Genomic DNA, 19,559 nt, shown 5'->3' with positions numbered 1-19,559 from the left:
CGCAGAAAATTTAAAGCAGCTTATTGTTTTTGTTGTTGGATTTGACTGGGAAAATGCTATTCTCGCAGTGTGCTTGGCTACCTTGTGGGGACAAATTATTTTGGGGGAATATATTAGAAACCATGTGTTGCTCAGGCTTGTGTTTTGAAAGGAGACACTCATATTAGAATCTAAACCTGAATTGCTAATTGGTAAGTGAGCAGTTTTTAGAGTCCTTCATGACACCGACAGAGCTTACAAAGGATCAGGGCTCGAAATGAAAAAACTGACAAAAAGCATCCCCTCTGTAAAACCACCATCCCACATTACCATCCCCTTTAGATTAATAATGCTGTGTATTATGTAAAACCTGTGCAAATCAAATATTAATATTCTCTACGTATAATACATTACGCACTACATAATAGTGACTGGCCAATCAGAACTGGAGCTTGCGGAAGTTTTTGTCATTATTCACGCAAAAAAGCGCAACTTCTGACGTTCTTTAAAAAGAAGATAACATAAGGCATGAAATTTTCTTGTTTAGACTTTACATTCCCCTGACATAATGTTATTGTGCTATGCTATGTGTGACTGTGAGGACAATGGCAAATCTGACTTTTTAAGTCATTACTTCAGTCTTCAGTGTCATATGATCCATCAGAAATGTCAGTTATGCTGATTTGATGTTCAGGAACCATTTATTATTATCAATGTTAAACATGGTCGTGCTTCTTGATATTTTTGCGAACCGCAATAAAATTTATTTTAATTATTCTTTTATACTTTTTTATTTTTTGGAACAGTGTAGAAGTCTTCCTTGTCAAATTTGATCAAATGAATGCAGTCTTGCTGAGTAACAGTTATTCTTTTCATAAAAAATATTACTAATCCCAAGTATAGACCTTATGCGTCAGAGAAAACAGAGTGCTACAGAGTGTGTCACTGTTGAAGAGTAATTATCTGGTGAAGTGGATTTACTTATTGTAGCGTTAACAAACGTTATCATGTGCATTGTAATGTTCAAAGCAGATGTCATAAGAAATGTCAGTAGGCCGGGAAGGTTTTAAAGTGAGCGTTTCATTCATAAATTCATACAAACTTAACTTGATGCGGTGGAAAGACAAACGGAAGACAATAAGTGCAGCACTGAAAAGGGGCAGAGCTACAAAAGATCTGTTAATTAATTAAATACTGTAACTTTAATTTCCACAATTTAAATTCTCGTAAAATTTCGGCTTTATTCTCGAAATATTTCGACTTTGTTCTCGTAGTATTTGGACTTTATTCTCAAAATATCTCAACTTTATTCTCGTAGTTTTTTGACTCAGTGGAAAGACAAATGGAAGACAATAAGTGCAGCACTGAAAAGGGGTAGAGCTACAAAAGATCTATTAATTAATTAAATACTGTAACTTTAATTTCCACAATTTAAATTCTTATAGCATTTAGACTTTATTCTCGTAATATTTCAACTTTATTCTCGGAATTTTAACCTTATTTTTGAATTATTACGACTGTAATCTCATAATCTTTTTTATATATATTTTTTTTTTACATGGCGCTAAAATGTCATCGTAGTAGTGTTTTTGTGTTAAAAAAAGGAAAGAATCAGTAGACATTCGTAGCCTTATTCCTGGGCTTTGATTGCATGCAGTGAGTGTGTTCAGGTTTTCCAGCACCACAGCAGGGAAGACTATTAAACATCTGTTGTGAGCGTTCATTACCAGATCTTGGAACTAAAGCTGCAGTGTTCTGGTTTGTTCAGGAACTGTCACATAAAAGCAGTGTATCTGGCTTATCTAAGGCTTTTGTCTGCACTATAAAGCTGATTTAAAGGCCAGTTCATTGTTCAAGAGACATTCTGTGTATAGTTAGAGACAAATTGCTCCTATTAGAAGTCATGTTTCAGCATGCAGCTGCTTCTCAGGTGTTTTATGGACAATTGTGAACATATTTTACTAGGGCTGGTATTTAATAATGACAAAATAAAGAATCGCATTAGTCGCAGGACTGTGCTTCACCACATGTGGTTTGTTTGAAACAACCTTCAGAAGTTTCTCAAAAAATCAGAAAAGACTGCCTTTATTGTTTAAGTCTCCAGTGTGCAGTACTGGAGTTTGATGAGTCACATTTATTGAAATAATTGATGCTCTCCTATTCTTCTTGTAGAAGTTTAACAGAGTCGTTTACGAGCTAAGACAAACTCTAATGTGTGTGAATCTGTGGACCGGATACTGTGCACGGCCAATGGAGCTCCATTAAATAGTCTATGGCAGATACACATGTCAAGATTAATGTTCATTGATATCTCTAAACACGTCATTTTGGGGCCTGCTTGACGCTTTATGAAAGCATCATAGGCTTTGTTTGCATTTGGGAAACATTTGATTGCTTATTGGACATGTAATTCAATTTCAATTCTGCCTATACCTTCAAACTTATCTGGATCCTGTCCAGCATCGACAAAGAAAGCTCAAATTCATCCAGTAGCATGTGTGCTATCTGTCAGAAGTAGTCTGAGATTGAAGTGATGAAGTCAGATTACGAATGGTCTTTCTTGGGTGAAGGGTCCCAGGCCAGGCATTTAACAGGAAGAGATCAGCCTCACGGTGGACAGACAGAAGACATGATGGAGTATGTCAATGAGGCGAGAGGTGAGGACATGGCTCGAGCAGCCGCCTGTCTGTGTGATGTGTGTATGGTGAACAGTCTGAGACACATGTCCATCACACTTGCGCTGACAAGCTGTCAGAGTATGGAGGGAAACAATCCACTCCAATAGACAATTAAGGTGTAGTGTTTTGAGGAAACATGATGGGTTGCGTAGCTTTTTCTGTCAGTTCAGTCTGTAACTTTAGTACTTTAACTTTTACTGTAAGATTGAGATTTTTTTTATATATAAGGGGTGTTTCCACAGAGGAGGCAAGAGAAGCAGTATCTCCTTAAAATATTGGATGAGAAAAAAACAGCAGGTAAATTTACAGTGAGCCTTTTCAGGGATTTAAGCACATAGTCCTGAAACCCTATTGTAATTGTTAGAATGGTCAAGGATCAGCAATCTCCATGTAAAACTGATCAGGCAGACCAAACCGTAAGTCATAGAGACTTGAAATTTGGAGAGATGGTAGTACTCACATTGTCTACAACATCACCAAGGCTCACCCCAATTGGCCTGACGAGGGCGCTACTGCGATCAAAAGTACAAAACCTTTTAAATACCCAAAAATGTAAAAAACAAAAATTGAAATTTAGGGTGACGGATGAATCCGAGGTATGCATTTTGTCTGGTGTGAGCCAAGGATTCCTACAGTGCAGGAAGATTCTTTTGGAGAATAGATATAAATTTTTAACTATAAATTTAAATATTTAATTATAAAAAATTAACTTTCGAATCTCCATCGCAAAGGGACACCAAAACATTCTAAAGTGTAAATGTTCTTTACTAAAACAGCGATAATTTTTGAACAGAATGAGATTTACCTCATAACACGTATGTACGAGCTGAATTCTGAGGTCACATGAAAAAAGTCCCTGAGCTTGGCCACTTGGTGGCGCTATAAGGGAAGAAACAGATAAATAAAATAAAAAACTAAAAACATAAATAAAAACTCAAAACTTCACAAAACCTGGTGAGCACATGTTTCAAGTGATAATAAGCAAGTATACTCACGGAATTTAAGTTTTAGGGAGATCGGACCACAGCTGCCGCTATAACAGTCATAAATGCTAAAACATCATATTTCTATGGTAAATTACCTGGATCATTAATTTAGTTGGTTACAGGTTGCTAAATAATATATAATGTCTTTATACGTGCTTAAATGCCTTAAAGCGATTGAACCCCGGTAATATTTTTTTCTTTTTATGATAGTGTAAGTAATGTTTAACCAATCAGTTTATTTCATTTTTTTTTACACAAAAATCAAAAATACATTTCATCAAGTTGAGTTTGATCATTTCCTACTGTAAATGCCATACCTAAGAACTATTTTATCATTATCATTTGCAAACATTGTCATAATCAGCCACCAGAAAATAAGCTTGCATACAGACACTAGTCTGACGTGTGCAAGATTTCAGCTTAACCAGCTTTGTCAGATCATTTTCAGTTTGCATTTAGAAATGAATATTAAAGTCCCGTTGTACCGTGTAGCTCTGACAAAAAATCAGCACATTAGTTCCACAATCCTTTCTCTCGCTACCACAGCAAAATATTTATTCATTTATTTACATTCAAAGCTGTCAGGACGAGGCAGCTGCTGTTTCCCATCAGCCCGTGGACTATGCGTGAATCACAGGCCTCACTAACTCGTCAACGTCTGTGGTCAGTCCGGCTCAAGGTTACGATGGTGACTGATGGCCTTATCCTCACACACACACTAACTCACACACAAACATGCACGGGCACACGCAAACACACATGCAGACGTGTTTAGACAAGCCTCTCTAACCACCACCCAAGGTCACGCGCACAGAAGCCAGACAAACACAGCGGGTGAACTCCGTCGGCACTCGCTGCGACCTTAAAAGCTCTGATTGGATAAGAGGTAAACACTGCAAATGGGAAATTGGAGCATCTGTGTGATCCACACTGGAAAAATAAAGGATAAAGCAAGACATTACAGAAGCGTGGCAAGATAACACATGACTAAAAGGGTGATGTTCATATCTGCTTTGAAGGTTAAACAGACAAGAGGCGATGATTGCTTCCTCTTCAACAGAGTCGCTTATGATAAAGTTATGATAAACGGAATTTTGCGAGGTAGTTATGTCATTAAAATTCTTTTAGATAGAGTTGCCAGGCTTCTCTCTTTTTTCCATTTACATGAGTTTACATTTGAAGTGTTCATTCAAGGTGACAATTTGGATGTGAGGACTCCGCTGAGCTCTTATGCTGATTGACGTATGAGAAACTTTTCTGCTGCTCAGACAAATCTTTTCCACAGCAGCAGGAAACGGAGAGGCCTTTTCAAATGCATTATTTAAAATGGAGGACAGGAGATGATGACTGCTCAGATTCATTGTATGTTTTATAGTCGGCCTGACATCACTGGTACCTGTGCCGTGGTGACAGACAAGGAGAGTCTTACCAGGTACAAAGAGTCTTTGTAATGAATTATAATGAGCAGCGCTGCCCTTTTGCCATAGAAATTAACGAAGACTGAATGCGCGAGACTGCGTGGTTTCTGAATCCATAAATTCATATGTGACAATATAATTATGAGAGTCCCCATATGAAAGGAAAATCTCTTTAGTATCTCGGTTGTTTTACTTGGACAACAGTGTGATTGAATGGGGGACAGAATAGAAGTTTCCTACTTCTCTCTCTCTCTCTCTCTCTCCCTCTGTCTTTCTTTAGGATAGTGTGCCATGCAGAATTAAATTGAGAATGACTTAAATTCCAATTCAGTTCCTGAACTGGAATGTAATTGGAAATAGCAAGCCGCATGTGAAATTCAAATTCAAAAAATACTAAAGGTTCCAAAATGTTCATGTATTTTCTTGCTTCGGTCGAAAAGAAAACTTTCCAGGATTTTTTCCGTATAGTATAGACTTTAATGGGGATAAATGGGTCAAAGTTCCAAATTGCAGTTCCAATGCAGCTTCAAAGGGCTCTACACAATCCCAGCCAAGGAAGAAGGGTCTTAATCCAGCTAAATGATCAGTCATTTTAAATAAATTAAAATCATATACTTTTTTAACAAAAAAGGTTAATTTTGCACTAGCTCTGATATAGGCGTTTTTTTTGTTTCTTTTTGAACCGTAGTACACAGACGAAAAACTAACCATGCCATAACCATCACTTTCCAACGTGATTATGTAATGCATTAATTCATAGACGTGCATTGCAAAGCTAATGCAAGCCGAGCATTTGTGGTTAAAAAAGTATAAAGTCCTTTGAAGCTGCATTGAAACTGCAATTTGGACCTTCAACCCGTTGATCCCCATTGAAGTCCACTATAGAAAAGAGAAAAACCTTTGAAAAAAACCCACTGACCTGTTTCTGGGTGTTAGGACTCTGCAACACTCTATTGCAATTCAGTACATGCCACATCTCCCATCAATTTTAATATGAGCATTTCTGTCCACTTACAGGCTTTATACTCATATCAACAATTGGCTTGTTCCTTTTTATAGGAACTGTAGTAGAATCATCTACAACAAAGTTGATTTTACTAGTCAGGTTGCTCAAAAAGAGCAATGTTTGATAGCATAATGTTTACACACTATGGAGAAGTCAGCCTACAAATGTTAGACTCTGCTTATTAAGCTAGGAGTATATTAACATTGAGAAAAATGACACACTTTAGCTTAATTGAAACATAATTTAGAACTCTGAATCTTCTGAGCCTTGAAAGAGCAGCCAATGAATGCTAAAATTTCCATCATCGTCGTCATCATCATGATGCAATAAACGTCTATTATAGTCCCTGTTTATTTAACTCAGTCCTATGTTGTTGCAGCAGAAAAAAGACTTTCTTTACATAATGCTGACACATCAGTAAATCATCCAGTGCTGTGTGAGCAAAGGCTTGTGTTTATATCGCAAGGCCCGGCAGCCTCATCCTTGCGTGATCACCGGGCCACGACAGCGGCTGATCGGGATGTTACGAGCGGAGATGATCCTTGGAAATGGGGGTGGAGGCACTGATTGACGTGTCAGCTTTTTTATCGGGGTGGATGGCCACGGCTGTCAGCTAGCGAGCGTTTCAGCCCTCATGATGGATTATTTACAACTCTTGCACTGGCGTTGCTCGCCACATCCTCCGAGTCTCTTTTCCGTACATTACATGGCCAATTACGCCACGCTGGCCATTTTCTCATCTCAATCAAATTATCTCTACCTTGTGTTTAATTTCAGTCGCAAAGAGCTCAGTCGTTTTTACATGGGTCTGTGGAAACAATATATCACCCTGGGAGTCCTGTTGAATGGGCAAACAGGCCACCATAAAGCAGTCTTTGGAAAATAGATAACACAGCTAGTGCTGGCTTTTTCGATTAAAGTGGAATGAAGGATGAAGAATGAAATTACTCGTGCTAGTATTTCTCCTTAATTCATGCACTTTACTTAAATGGGAAGCTCGCTACTAAGATGTCTGCGACGGTGAGAGAAGTGCATTTGTAAATTCATAAATTTTCCCTTGACGTAGATGGAACCGCCGCAGACCTTTTCTTGACAGAATGACGAAAGGTGTATTTACATTTATTTATGTACATATTTATTTTTGCATGCGGTATGTCATTGATTGTTATTGATTCACAGGGATGTTATGGATTAATGAAATTCTAACGATTATTACCGCCATCAGCAACTTTTCAATTCACAGACGGAAAGCCTGTGCTCCTTCAAATCGAAAAATTTCCTGCCTCGTTTGGAATTTGCATTGGATTTACGTGTAGTTTTTGTGCCGGTTGCCTCAGGACAGTCTTATTTCAATACCATGTATTTTCATTTATTTCTTTGCTATTAATGCTGCAAGTCTCCCAAAGAGGAGCTTGATGAATAGTGACACAAACATGGTATGTGCTGATAAGCTTACAGTGGCTGGATTACTCCCATAATCCTCTTCCGGCTCGTGGTCCCATTACCCACTGCACAAAGACCCATGCAGGGGTCACACACCAGGTCACGATTGCATTGTCACCACCCATCGTACTTTGCTTCTGTCACCATCGGCCAGGTGCAAACAGCACTCTGTTGGAGTGTTAGATGATATCTGGGGACCTTCCTCTTGTGGCAGATTGCTGGATGTTGGATTAATGCGGTTTTGTAGGGAGTAGAGGGGCGACACGCTGGCACCAAGTGCTCTGGCGAAAGCCCACGGGACCAGGACTGAACTATTGCACTTATAAAAAGAGCTCTTGATTATTCGAAATGCTGTTTTTGATTGGTGCAAGTGTACTTGCCACACAGGGAATAATGAAACAGAACCAACATCTGATGATTTTACGGGGATGAACAAACTGCTTTTAAGCACCTAACACGAAACTGAGCACTGAGTGGATGGGGTTGTGAATGTTTTCACAAACTGAAGGGTTGCAGATTGTTTTTTATTTGTTTGTTTGCTTCCCTCATAAATGCCCATTATTTCACACTCTTAAAAATAAATGGTCCAAATGAGGAGTTTTATAGCAATTCCATACAGTAGAGTAACCGTTTTCTGTTCCCTAAAGAGCCTTTCACTGAACAGTTCTTAAAAGAACCACTTTTACTTAGTGTGAAGAACATTTTAATAATTTGAGTAGCCCCTTTTCCTCAATGGAACCCTGGGTATGAAGTCTTGTATTGCTTAATATAACGTAAATGATGTGTCTTACTGAAATATGTGACCCTGGACCACAAAACCAGTCTTAAGTCGCTGGGGTTTATTTGTAGCAATAGCCAAAAAAAAAAACATTGTATGGGTCAAAATTATTAATTTTTGTTTTATGGCAAAAATCATTAGGATATTAAGTAAAGATCATGTTCCATAAGATATTTTGTAAAATTCCTACTGTAAATATATATGAAAACTTAATTTTTGATTAGTAATATGCATTGCTAAGAGCTTCATTTGACAACTTTAAAGGTGATTTTCTCAATATGTAGATTTTTTTGAAAACCATGCATCAATGGAAAGCTTATTTATTCAGCTTTTAGATGATGTATAAATCTCAATTTGGAAAAAATGACCCTTATGACTGGTTTTGTGGTCCAGGGTCACATATGTAGTAGAAAACCCATAAAAGATTTACGTTTCTTAACAAATCCACATCGTTTTATGTATATTTTATACTATGGGGGGTACGATTATGATATGAAATGGTCTCACTCGCTGAGCTTCTGTCGCTACCTGTTGCTATTTTTACCGCAACACAACTCGAAAAATAAAATACTGATACGGTGACCACAACTACTGAAAGAGTTTACAGGTGGCGTTAGGGTTGGATACTGAAATTGATACTCTTACACTGTAAAAAGTTTAATATAACAGTATAATATAATAATCTTCAGTATAAGTATAATATAAATACAGTATAATATAAATCTTCATTCCATTTTCTATCAAATTTAAATAAAACAATTAAATGCTAAAAATAAACACAACCAGATTAACCACTTAATTGTAGAAAAAAATACAATTATTAACTTTTTTTAAAGCAATATTCACACATTTTTTTCTTCCATGTATTGATATTAATAGTAAACCTCTGTTTGTTTGCCAAAAAAGGGTTTAATTTTCATTTGATTAAAAATAAATAAATGTTTAATGCCTTCATTTGATATTTATTTGATGCTTATTGTTCAAAATGTTGAAATTGAGAGTTTTGGACTTATGTTTTTTTACTGAAATAAATGTTTTTGTTATTACACAGAGTAAATACCAAAAAAAAGTACTGAAAGTAGGAAGTTTTATTCGTCTACAGGCATCTTCCCATTCTTTTTTCCTCTTCTTATCGCTTGCCCTTCGACTGTTATTGCCCTATTATTGCCCTTCGACTGAAAATTACAACTAAAAACCAAAATACACAAGAGGTGTGTATTCGGAGTTGTGTTGCGGTAAAAATAGCAACATGTTACACCAGTAGTGCACAGAGTGCAGCCATTTCACGTCATCCAAAAAAACCGCCCCCCATAGTTCAAAATATGTATAAAATGATGTGGATTTTTTAAATAACATAAATCTATCATGGGTTTTCCACTACAAATTTCAATAAGAGACATCATTTACGTTATATTAAGCCATGCAAGTCTTAAGGGTTTCCATTAAAGGTTCTTTATGGAATCATAGATGGCAATAAAGAGACTTTATTTTTAAAAGTGTTGAAAACAAACATCCATTATAGCAACATTCAGACTCAAAAACTTTGAAGTAATAGCAGAATACTGACAAGGACATTATTAAAGGTGAGTTGAAACAATGTTTTTGATATTTCACTAAACTTCCCCTGTGAGTTATCTTCTCACAAAGAGTGAAATCACAACCGTAGCAGCTCTATTAGGGTTTTGCTGCACAAATTTTGTGTAGAGGAAGAGAAAAGGTTACTTGTAAGTCAACAACTTTTTCTGTTTTCAACAGCATATTGGTGCCATGTTAAAAAGTGAAAATAAAAATTATTTAATTACAATTTTTTTATACACATGAATGTAAATAATAGACCTTTTATGAGAACAAAATCATTACGTCTGAAAATAAAGAAAAAAAAAGTAATATTTTGAGAATAAAGCAAAAGTTATAGTGTATATTTTTTATTATTATTTCACTTTTTTTAATGTTACTTTTAGTCTCATAACTCTTTTAGTCCCATAATGCCATGTTGAAATGTTGTAGTTTTGAGATAAAGCTATTTGAAAATGAATCTGGGTGCAAAAAAACAAAAAAAAAAAAAAAAAAAATTCAAAATACTGAGAAAATTGGCATTAAAGTTGTCCAAAGTTTTGATATATTTACGGTAGGAAATGTACAAAATATCTTCATGGAGCATGATCTTTCCTTAATATCCTAATGATTTTTGGCATAAAAGAAAAATGTATAATTTTGTCCCATACAATGTATTTTTGGCTATTGCTACAAATATACCTGTGCTACTTATGACTGGTTTTGTGGTCGAGGGTCACAAATATCAGCTTTCTGAAAATAACTTTTTAATAAAGTTTTTTTTTTTCTTATTTTCATCTTCTTATAAGATTATTCTCAAAACATTTATGTGACTTAATAAGTGTATGCATGTATACATGCATGTCAGTTTATGTAATTTTTATTATGACATCAAAAAGATGGTATACTTATTTGAGAACATACCATGATTTTAAAAAGAAAAAAAAAAGTAATAAAAAAGTAACCAGCTCTGACCTTTTTATATATTCCATGTGGGTGTTCAGAGTAAAAATAAAATGAAAAATTCTTATTTATCTACTGCAGTCGTACTTGTTCCACACTTTGCTCAGTGCGGTTCAAACATGGTAATGGAGAGAAATTACTTCCATGTTGCCCGTTACAGCTTCTTGCCTCTGCTGTCAACACATGAGCCTGCGAGGCAATTATTTGACTACATTATAATTATTTCATGTTAGGAGCTGCAAAGATGACTGCTCGGGGAAAGAAACATGGGAAATCCTGTCACTTAAACTAAGCAAGACTCAGCAAAGACAGGCCTTGCTGTTTCAGCTGATTTGTCAAGAGTGCAGACACTTGATTATACTGTGTTCATCTATTAAAACACAGGTGATCAATAGCTATGATAGGTTGCATTTTGTTGTGACACCCTGAAGCTCGTCATGTGTTTGTTGTGGCTCGCCCTTGATGCCAGAGTGCCAGTTTATAGCTACTGTAAATCAGCAGCATATTTACAATGAGATAAGGATGGAATTATACAGGCAGTTCTGGGTAATTAAGCTTAAGGGGGAATGCGAGAAGCATGAAGCCATTGTCCTCACAAACGAGAGGCTTCTGACCTGTTTCCTTACATACATCCTTTGCTCAGTTTGTATTATATAAATTATCCAGATATGACTAAAATTACAGCATGATTTATTTTATTTATTTTATTTTTTTATTTTTAAAGTACCAAACTGTTCGAGTTTGAGCAGGTTTCCATTATTGTATTTATTTTATTTTCATTTATTTACCGGTTATATGTGGTCAGATCAGATTTCTTTTGTGCTCGGACTGCAGTCACTTTCATTCCTTAGTAGTGCCAAACTGTACGAGTTCGAGCAGGTTTCTGTTATTTTATTTAATTTTATTTCATTTCATTTCATTTTTATTTTATTTTATTTTAATATGTTTTATTTTATTTTATTTTATTCTTTATTGTATTTACAGGTTATATGTGGTCAGATCAGATTTCTTTTGTGCTCAGACTGCAGTCACTTTCATTCCTTAGTAGTGCTAAACTGTACGAGTTTGAGCAGGTTTCTGTTATTTTATTTTATTTTATTTTATTGTATTTTATTTTATTTTATTTTATTTTATTTTATTTTATTTTATTTTATTTTATTTTATTTTTTTATTTTATTTTATTTTATTTTAATATGTTTTAATATGTTTTAATTTTATTTAATTTTATTTCATTTCATTTTTATTTTATTTTATTTTAATGTTTTAATTTTATTTTATTTTAATATGTTTTAATTTTATTTTATTATTTTATTTACAGGTTATATGTGGTCAGATCAGATTTCTTTTGTGCTCAGACTGAGTTCAAGCAGGTTTCTGTTATTTTATTATTTTATTTTATTTTAATATGTTTTAATTTTATTTTATTTTATTTAATTTTTATTTTTATTTTATTTTATTAGCTTAATTTAATTTCAGTTTTTCAAGTTTTTTCAAGTTATATGTGGTAAGATCAAAATTTATTTTCTGTTCAGACCGCAGTTTCATTTATTCCTGTCCACAATGGTTGTCATAGTAGCAACAAAAACCTGTGAAGATTCAGACTTTAGCAAAAGATGTTTTGCCATTTATTTTTTAATGGATTTTTTAATGTATACTGAGGGCAGTGTCCAAACCTGAACACAGATTTTTCTACTCAGACCAAGAGGCATTATAAAAAATCAGATTTTAATTAGGTTTCAAACCACCTTTTTCTCCTGTAATCTGATTTGCCAAGTAAAATAGGTTATTCAAAAAATAAAAAAGTCAGGAATGGAGCCAGATCAAATGTTTGCTATAATGATACCTTAATAGCGTTTTGGCTATTGGCTGAGCATTATTCAGAAACAGAAGAGCAAGTTATTACATTTTGGTTGCAGATTATGAAAACAATTTTTGTCTTTGGAATAATGTGCACCAAGGAATCGTTCACATTAAGACCTTAATCTGCATTAAGAAAGTAAATGGGGTCTGTTTTGAATTTGTGTTGACTTAATATGATTCTAATGATGTCCAATGAGATTCCACAGAGTGGGTTTTAAAACCTGTTGTCATAACTAGCCGTAAAAAGCTTTTTTTTTTTTTTTTTTTTTTTTTTTTTTTCCTTCCCCGATTATGTGATTATGATTTCACAGCATACCCACATCCAATTTAGACTGTCCCTGCGTTATCAGAGACACAAGTGGCATAATTATGAAGCGTGAACAAGTTTGAGTGTTTCTGTGTCTGTTTACGTGTTGCCCTGTTCGTTCATCATCCAAAACGCCGCTATGGGAGACACAGTGCTGCACCCTCAGAGATGATGGCATGATAAGTGTGTGTCAGTGGCGGTGTGTGTTGTAAAAAGTCACACTAGAGCAGTGAGATGGGCCACCCTCCTGACAGACTCCACACCGTGGATGAATTATACATGACTAAAGCCGCGGCTCACTGCGAGGCTGGCTGACATTAAAGCAAAATGGCAATTGTGACACATAACAGTTTTGATGTATTTAAAGCGCTCATGCTCGAGCAAGTGTGAGCTAAGTACATAACATGCTGGAATTCACTCTGAAGAATAATGTGCCATTTGAGGAATTAATCAGCGCAGAAAACTACCGCATCTTCTTTGCTGTCACATATGGCGTTCGTGGTTAGTGGCGCAGACTGTTTTGTCTATGAGATTTTGTATCAACTTTGCCAAGAGCAATAATGGCATTTTTTTCACAGTGCATAATAATCTCATAATCCATACTAATATGTTAAATGATAAATGCACGGGAAGCAAAAATCTTGTTTAGCAATTAATAAGCTGTTACAATGAGAAAGAGCTTGGGATGTTCTTTATTTTGTGTAGTTGTTGACACTGAATCGTTAAGAGATATTCAAGTTTAAAATGGGTCATTTGAATGAAAATATTTAGTATTTTTATCTTGTTGTCCAGAATAAAAAGATAAATATTTCTGCCTGTATTGGCAAAGCTGGATTTTCAGTGTCACAGAAATCATTGTCATATGCTGATTTACTGCTGACGAATTAATATTATCAATATTGAAAACAGTTGGTCTGCTTAGTATTTTTATGGATACATTTTTCAGGATGCTTTGATGAATAAAAAACTCAGAAGAACAGCAATTGTCTGAAATATAAAATAAAAATGTTTTGTGATATTTATATGTCTGTTTAATGCATCCTTGCTTGAAAGTATGGAAGACCATTTCCGCCACTGAATAAAACATAATAAAGGTAACTGTAGATTTTTTCATCACAATTTTTTTCAAAAAAAACAAACTTTTTTCTTGCAATTTCAAGTTTATATCTCACAATTCTGACTTTTTTTCTCTCTGAATTGCATAATACGAACTCATAATTCTGACTTTTTTCTCACAATTCCCAGTTTATATCTCGCAAATCTGACTTTTTTCTCAGAATTGCGTTTATATCTTACAATTCTGACTTTAAATAAAATTCACAATTGCGAGTTGTAAAGTCAGAATTGCATGATACAAACTCACAATTGCAAAAAACAGTCAGAATTGCGATATAACAATTCTGACTTTAATCGCAATTCCAAGTTTATATCTCGCAGTTCTGACATTTTTCTTGCAATATCGAGTTTATATCTAGCAATTCAGATGCTTTTTTTCTCAGGACTGCGTGATATAAACCTACAGTTGCGCGTTATAAAGTAACAATTGCATGATACAAACTCGCGATTGCAAAAAATAGAATTGACAGATAAAAACTCCCAATTCGGACTTTTTTCTTGCAATTTTTTCTCAGAACTGCGTGATATAAATTCACAATTGAGAGTTGTTAAGTCAAAATTGCATGATATAAACTCGGAAGTGCAAAAAAATAGTCAGAACTGCAAGATGAAAAGTCAAAGTTCTGACTTTTTTCTCGCAATTCCCAGTTTATATCTCGCAAATCTGACTTTTTTCTCAGAATTGTGAGATATAAACTTGCAATTCTGACCTTTTTTCTCACATTTCTGAGTTTATATCTTACAATTCTGACTTTGTTTCTCAAAACTAAGTTGTAAAGTCAGAATTGCATGATAGAAACTCACAATTGCAAAAAAATAGTCAGAATTGGGAGATAAAAATTCTGGCTTTTTAATTGCAATTCCAAGTTTATATTTCACAGTTCTGGCTTTTTTCTTGCAATATTGAGTTTATATCTAGCAATTCTGAGGAAAAAGTCAGATTTGCGAGATATATTTTTTTCCTCAGGACTGCATGATATGAATTTATAGTTGTGAGTTAAGTCACAATTGCATGATACAAACTCACAATTACTTTTTAAAAGACTTTTTAATCGCAATTCCGGGTATATATCTAGATATTCTGATGTTTTTTTTCTCAGAACTGTGTGATATAAATTCACAATTGCAAGTTATAAAGTCAAAATTGCATGATATAAACTCGCAATTGCAAAAAATAGTCAGAATTGCGAGATAAAGACTTTTTTCTTGCAATTCCGAGTTTATATCTAGCTATTCTGACTTTTTTTCTTAGAACTGTATTCAATGCAATTGCAAAAAATAGTCAGAATTGTGAGAGAAAAATTCCCAGTTTATATCTTGCAGTTCTTAATGGTGAGATATGAACTCGCAACTGTGAGTTATAAAGTCCATTTTTGAGGGGGGAAAAGGCTGATATGCTCTCAGAATTGCGAGTTCATATCTCACAATTATGACTTAATAACTCTCAGTTGTTATAAGGTCAAAAATGTGAGTTCATATCACACTTCTGAGAAAAAAAAAAGTCAGAATTGCAAGGTTGTATCACACAATTCTGAGGGGAAAAAAAACAGAATTGAGAGATGTAAAACTTTTTTTTTTTTCAGCGGCGGAAACGGGCTTCCATATAAAAGTATTAATTCAAAAGCAAAACAAAACAAAATTAAACAAAACACTTACTGGCTCCTAAACATGTGAATGATAATGTGTCTTGAATTAAAATGATTTTTTTATAGCATTGACACACTGTAAATTGTTTAATCATGAACCATAAACTGTTGTATCTTACATCAAATAATGCCATTTTGTCACAAATATGCTTTCAGAGGATGGCTTAGGGATCCCTTTGTTGAAAACTGTTAAACGATACATTTTTAATCTATATTTCATCTAGCGTTGATATTATAGATATTTTTTTAATCATACCATTACATTTCGTACAATTATGATTCAGTTAATTCATTTCCCCTGCAAATACATTTCATCATTTAAAGTTTAAAATATTCTGTCTCAACATAGAAACTAAAACTTCTTGGCAAAGTTTTAAGTTCTCATTTGGATCAGTTGGGTCACTTATGAGGTAAAAAGAGGTGTTGCGGGGGCATCTTTGTGCGGTTGGTGGATGTCAAAGTTCACGTCTAATTCTGGTCATTTCTCCCTTTGGCTCTCTTTAATGAATACACGCCATCTCACCTTCCACTTCCAGGGCTCAGGCAGGTGGAAAATATGAGATAATAACAATAATCATCATTCTGTGAAAGCACCTGGTTGAAGGACATTGCTTTCACCGTATAATTTAAACAACTGCTTGTATTTGAAAGTGGATAGAACTTGAATGTGTCTCCTTGAAGAGATGTTTTTTTCTAATTTGTGAATTGTTAAAGGCATGCAGCAACCACACGGGCTCATTAGAAAGCAAAGAAAAGGAATAATAGGAAGGAAATTAAAGAGATGTGTGATTGTGGTTAACAGTAGCTGCTTATTCTTAGCAGGGTTTTCACGTTAATGCAGGTGGAGACCTCTGGTACTGAGGTGACGACTCTCTCAATGGGGAACTCAGGAACCACAATCTGGATGTGAATTCACATGGCCTCTTAATTCTCGGTAGCTTTGCAGCTGACAGCACTTCTAAAGAGTGGGCGTCTGAGTGATTACGGGCTTTGATCTCGCAAGCGTAAGACTTACGTCAACCCACTGTCATTCAGGGTTGTCACTGCAGCTCAACAGCTAGTCAGACCAGATTCCCAAATATTCATATTCAGACTTTTATTTTACAAGTTCAAGTTTAGTCATTGAAATGCAATAGCCGTTTATCCGTCTCTGTGGTTCTTAAAGGAATAGTTCACCCAAAAATGTAAATTCTATCATTACTTCTCACCCCCATGTGGTTCCAAACCCGTAACACCTTTGTTCATCTTCTGAACACAAGGACTGATGTCCTTACTTCCTTTCTGGGCCTTGAACATGGCAATTGCATTTCTGTCTATGCAGGGTCAGAACGCTCTCAAAAATATCTTAATTTGTGTTCCAAAGATGAAAGAAAGTCTTACAGGTTTGGAACGACACGAGGGTGAGTAATTAATGACATAATTTTCATTTTTGGTTGAACTATCCCTTTGGGGATTTTCTTTTTGTGTTTAATAAAAGAAAGACGGTCGTGCAAATTTGTAACGACATGAGAAAGTTAAAATGGTGAACTATGCCTTTAAGGAACATCAGACATGTAGGTCTGTTTGCTAATTTCCTGAGCCTGATTCTGCCCAGGGGATGACTCTGTTTAACTTGGACAGATCTTTTGCTTGAGGATTTTCCTAGATTTCTGTGTGAGCATCTCAATCTCGTCTGTGCAAACTTTCAGCTCACTGCCAGAATCAATACCTTCCTCCTTGGCAATGGACAGCACACCTCTCACCATCAACTTTAATTGCATATTCAACAGAAAAAAAACATCAGCATGGATGCAGTCACTCAAATATTTAGCCTTTTACCTTGTCTAATATAGAGACATATTCGATCAGGCCAAGCACACTCTGTAACAACCTTGAACTTTTTCTTGGCATTAGAACAAGCCTTAGAGGTTCATCTTGCTCTAGTAGAAGTTAAGCCAATGCTTTAATTAAGCTCAGCCATCTGCCTCGGAACCAAAATTTTGAATGTATATACACAACTGCTTTGAGCCACGCACACTTTTCATGAGCTACTCTAACGACCTCACAAAGCCTTGGACATCGAAATGATTGGACCATGTAATTAATAACAGTGGTCACTTTATGTCTACTCCTGTTTTGGTGTCAAGAGGTTGTGATGTGCTTTTTTTTCTCGATCTTGCTAACATATCAAGCTGATCTTAACATTTTCAAAGGAAACTTCAACGTCACTTACTGAGCTAATGATTGCACATGGCATTTAATACAGATGAGACTGGAGAGTGCTGTAACACTTCCAGTTTAATTCAATTAGAAATTGGCTGTAGGCAGAGGTGACAGTAAAAATGGCATAAAATTAATATGTAAAAAACTCACTTATGCTCCAGAAGGCAACACAATGCATTAAGAGCTGGGGGGTGAAAACTTTTTGAATTTAAAGATCAGGGTAATTGAACTTATTTTGTCTTCTGGGAAACATGTAACTATCTTCTGTAGCCTCTGAAGGGCAGTACTAAATGAAAAAGAATCTGATGTTTAAACAAAATAAGAAAAATGTACACGTCTCCCATCTGTTCAAAAGTGTTCACCCCCAGCTCTTAATGTATCGTTTTTCCTTCTGGAGCATCAGTGAGTGTTTGAACCTTCTGTAATAGTTGCATATGAGTCCCTCAGTTGTCCTCAGTGTGAAAAGATGGATCTCAAAATCACACAGTCGTTGTTGGAAAGGGTTCAAACACACAAAAATGCTGGAAAACCAAACAATTTGTGCGACCTAAAGGTTTTTTTTTTTAAGATCAGCAGGCAGTTTAAATGTTCAGGACAAACAAGGGACTCATGAACAACTATCACTAAAAAAAACACACTTGTAGATCATTCAGGTAACAACACAGTATTAGGAATCAAGGGGATGTAAACTTTTGCACCCGGTCATTTTTATAAATTCAACATCTTGTGGACTATATGTAAACATCTTTTATGTGAAATATCTTATTCAGGTCAGTACTAAACAAACAATAACATGCATTTTGTACGATCCCTCTCATCCTGAAAGGGGATGCAAACTTAGGACCTCATACCTATCTGTCTATTTATCTATCTATCTATCTATCTATCTATCTATCTATCTATCTATCTATCTATCTATCTATCTGTCTGTCTATCTATCTATCTATCTATCTATCTATCTATCTATCTATCTATCTATCTACATTTGTCTAGATTTTTTCCTGGTAAACGTGCCGTTTTGATCGAGAATGTTTATAGAGTTTATCATTTCGAATTAAATATTCATGAAACTAAATAGTGGTGGCGATTAGGAATGGCTTCGTTTTTTGGCTTTTAAAAGTAAATTTATTACAGTTAATTATTTTGGGTTTCCACGCTTGCACTTGACACTAATTAACATAGTTTAGTGATAAGGAGTTTAATTCTAAATTCATTTGTTGCAGATAAATATGGTAATTTTATATTTAAAATAATAATAATTTTTTAAAAAAAGGCAAAGTGTTACTACACTTCCCAGTCTCTCCTATTTAACAGTTAATGATGAAGACCTCCGGCATAAAGCCCGGTGAGCTCTGTTTGTCAAGTACAGCCATCTTGTACCAGTTGATGGAAATTTTTATGCCTCTTGTCTCTTTTGTAATTATAAAGTTTTATTAGGTGTTTGTGCAAGATTAAAACACTATTAGCGCTGCTTCAGCCGTCAGATTCTCCAGCTGTTCTGTTTGTTTATGACCAAAATGTTTTACAACACCCACATTTAGTCACCTACACAATTATGGTTAATGAAATGCAGTGTTGGTACAGTGGGCAGGAGAAACATCGGTGAAGGGTACTACATTTTTG

General features: G+C 35.1%; 1 protein-coding gene across 4 annotated transcripts in view; it reads left to right on the top strand.

The window, feature by feature from the left end:
• Positions 1-19,559, top strand: part of grid2 (glutamate receptor, ionotropic, delta 2) — a 508,841-nt gene that overhangs the window by 312,154 nt on the left and 177,128 nt on the right. The gene's annotated exons all lie outside the window — the stretch shown is intronic.

This window comes from Labeo rohita, chromosome 8 (assembly GCF_022985175.1).
Source record: "Labeo rohita strain BAU-BD-2019 chromosome 8, IGBB_LRoh.1.0, whole genome shotgun sequence".
Taxonomy (NCBI): domain Eukaryota; kingdom Metazoa; phylum Chordata; class Actinopteri; order Cypriniformes; family Cyprinidae; genus Labeo; species Labeo rohita.
The sequence above is the reverse complement of the archived record's forward strand: the minus strand, read 5'-3'. Positions and strand labels throughout refer to the sequence as shown.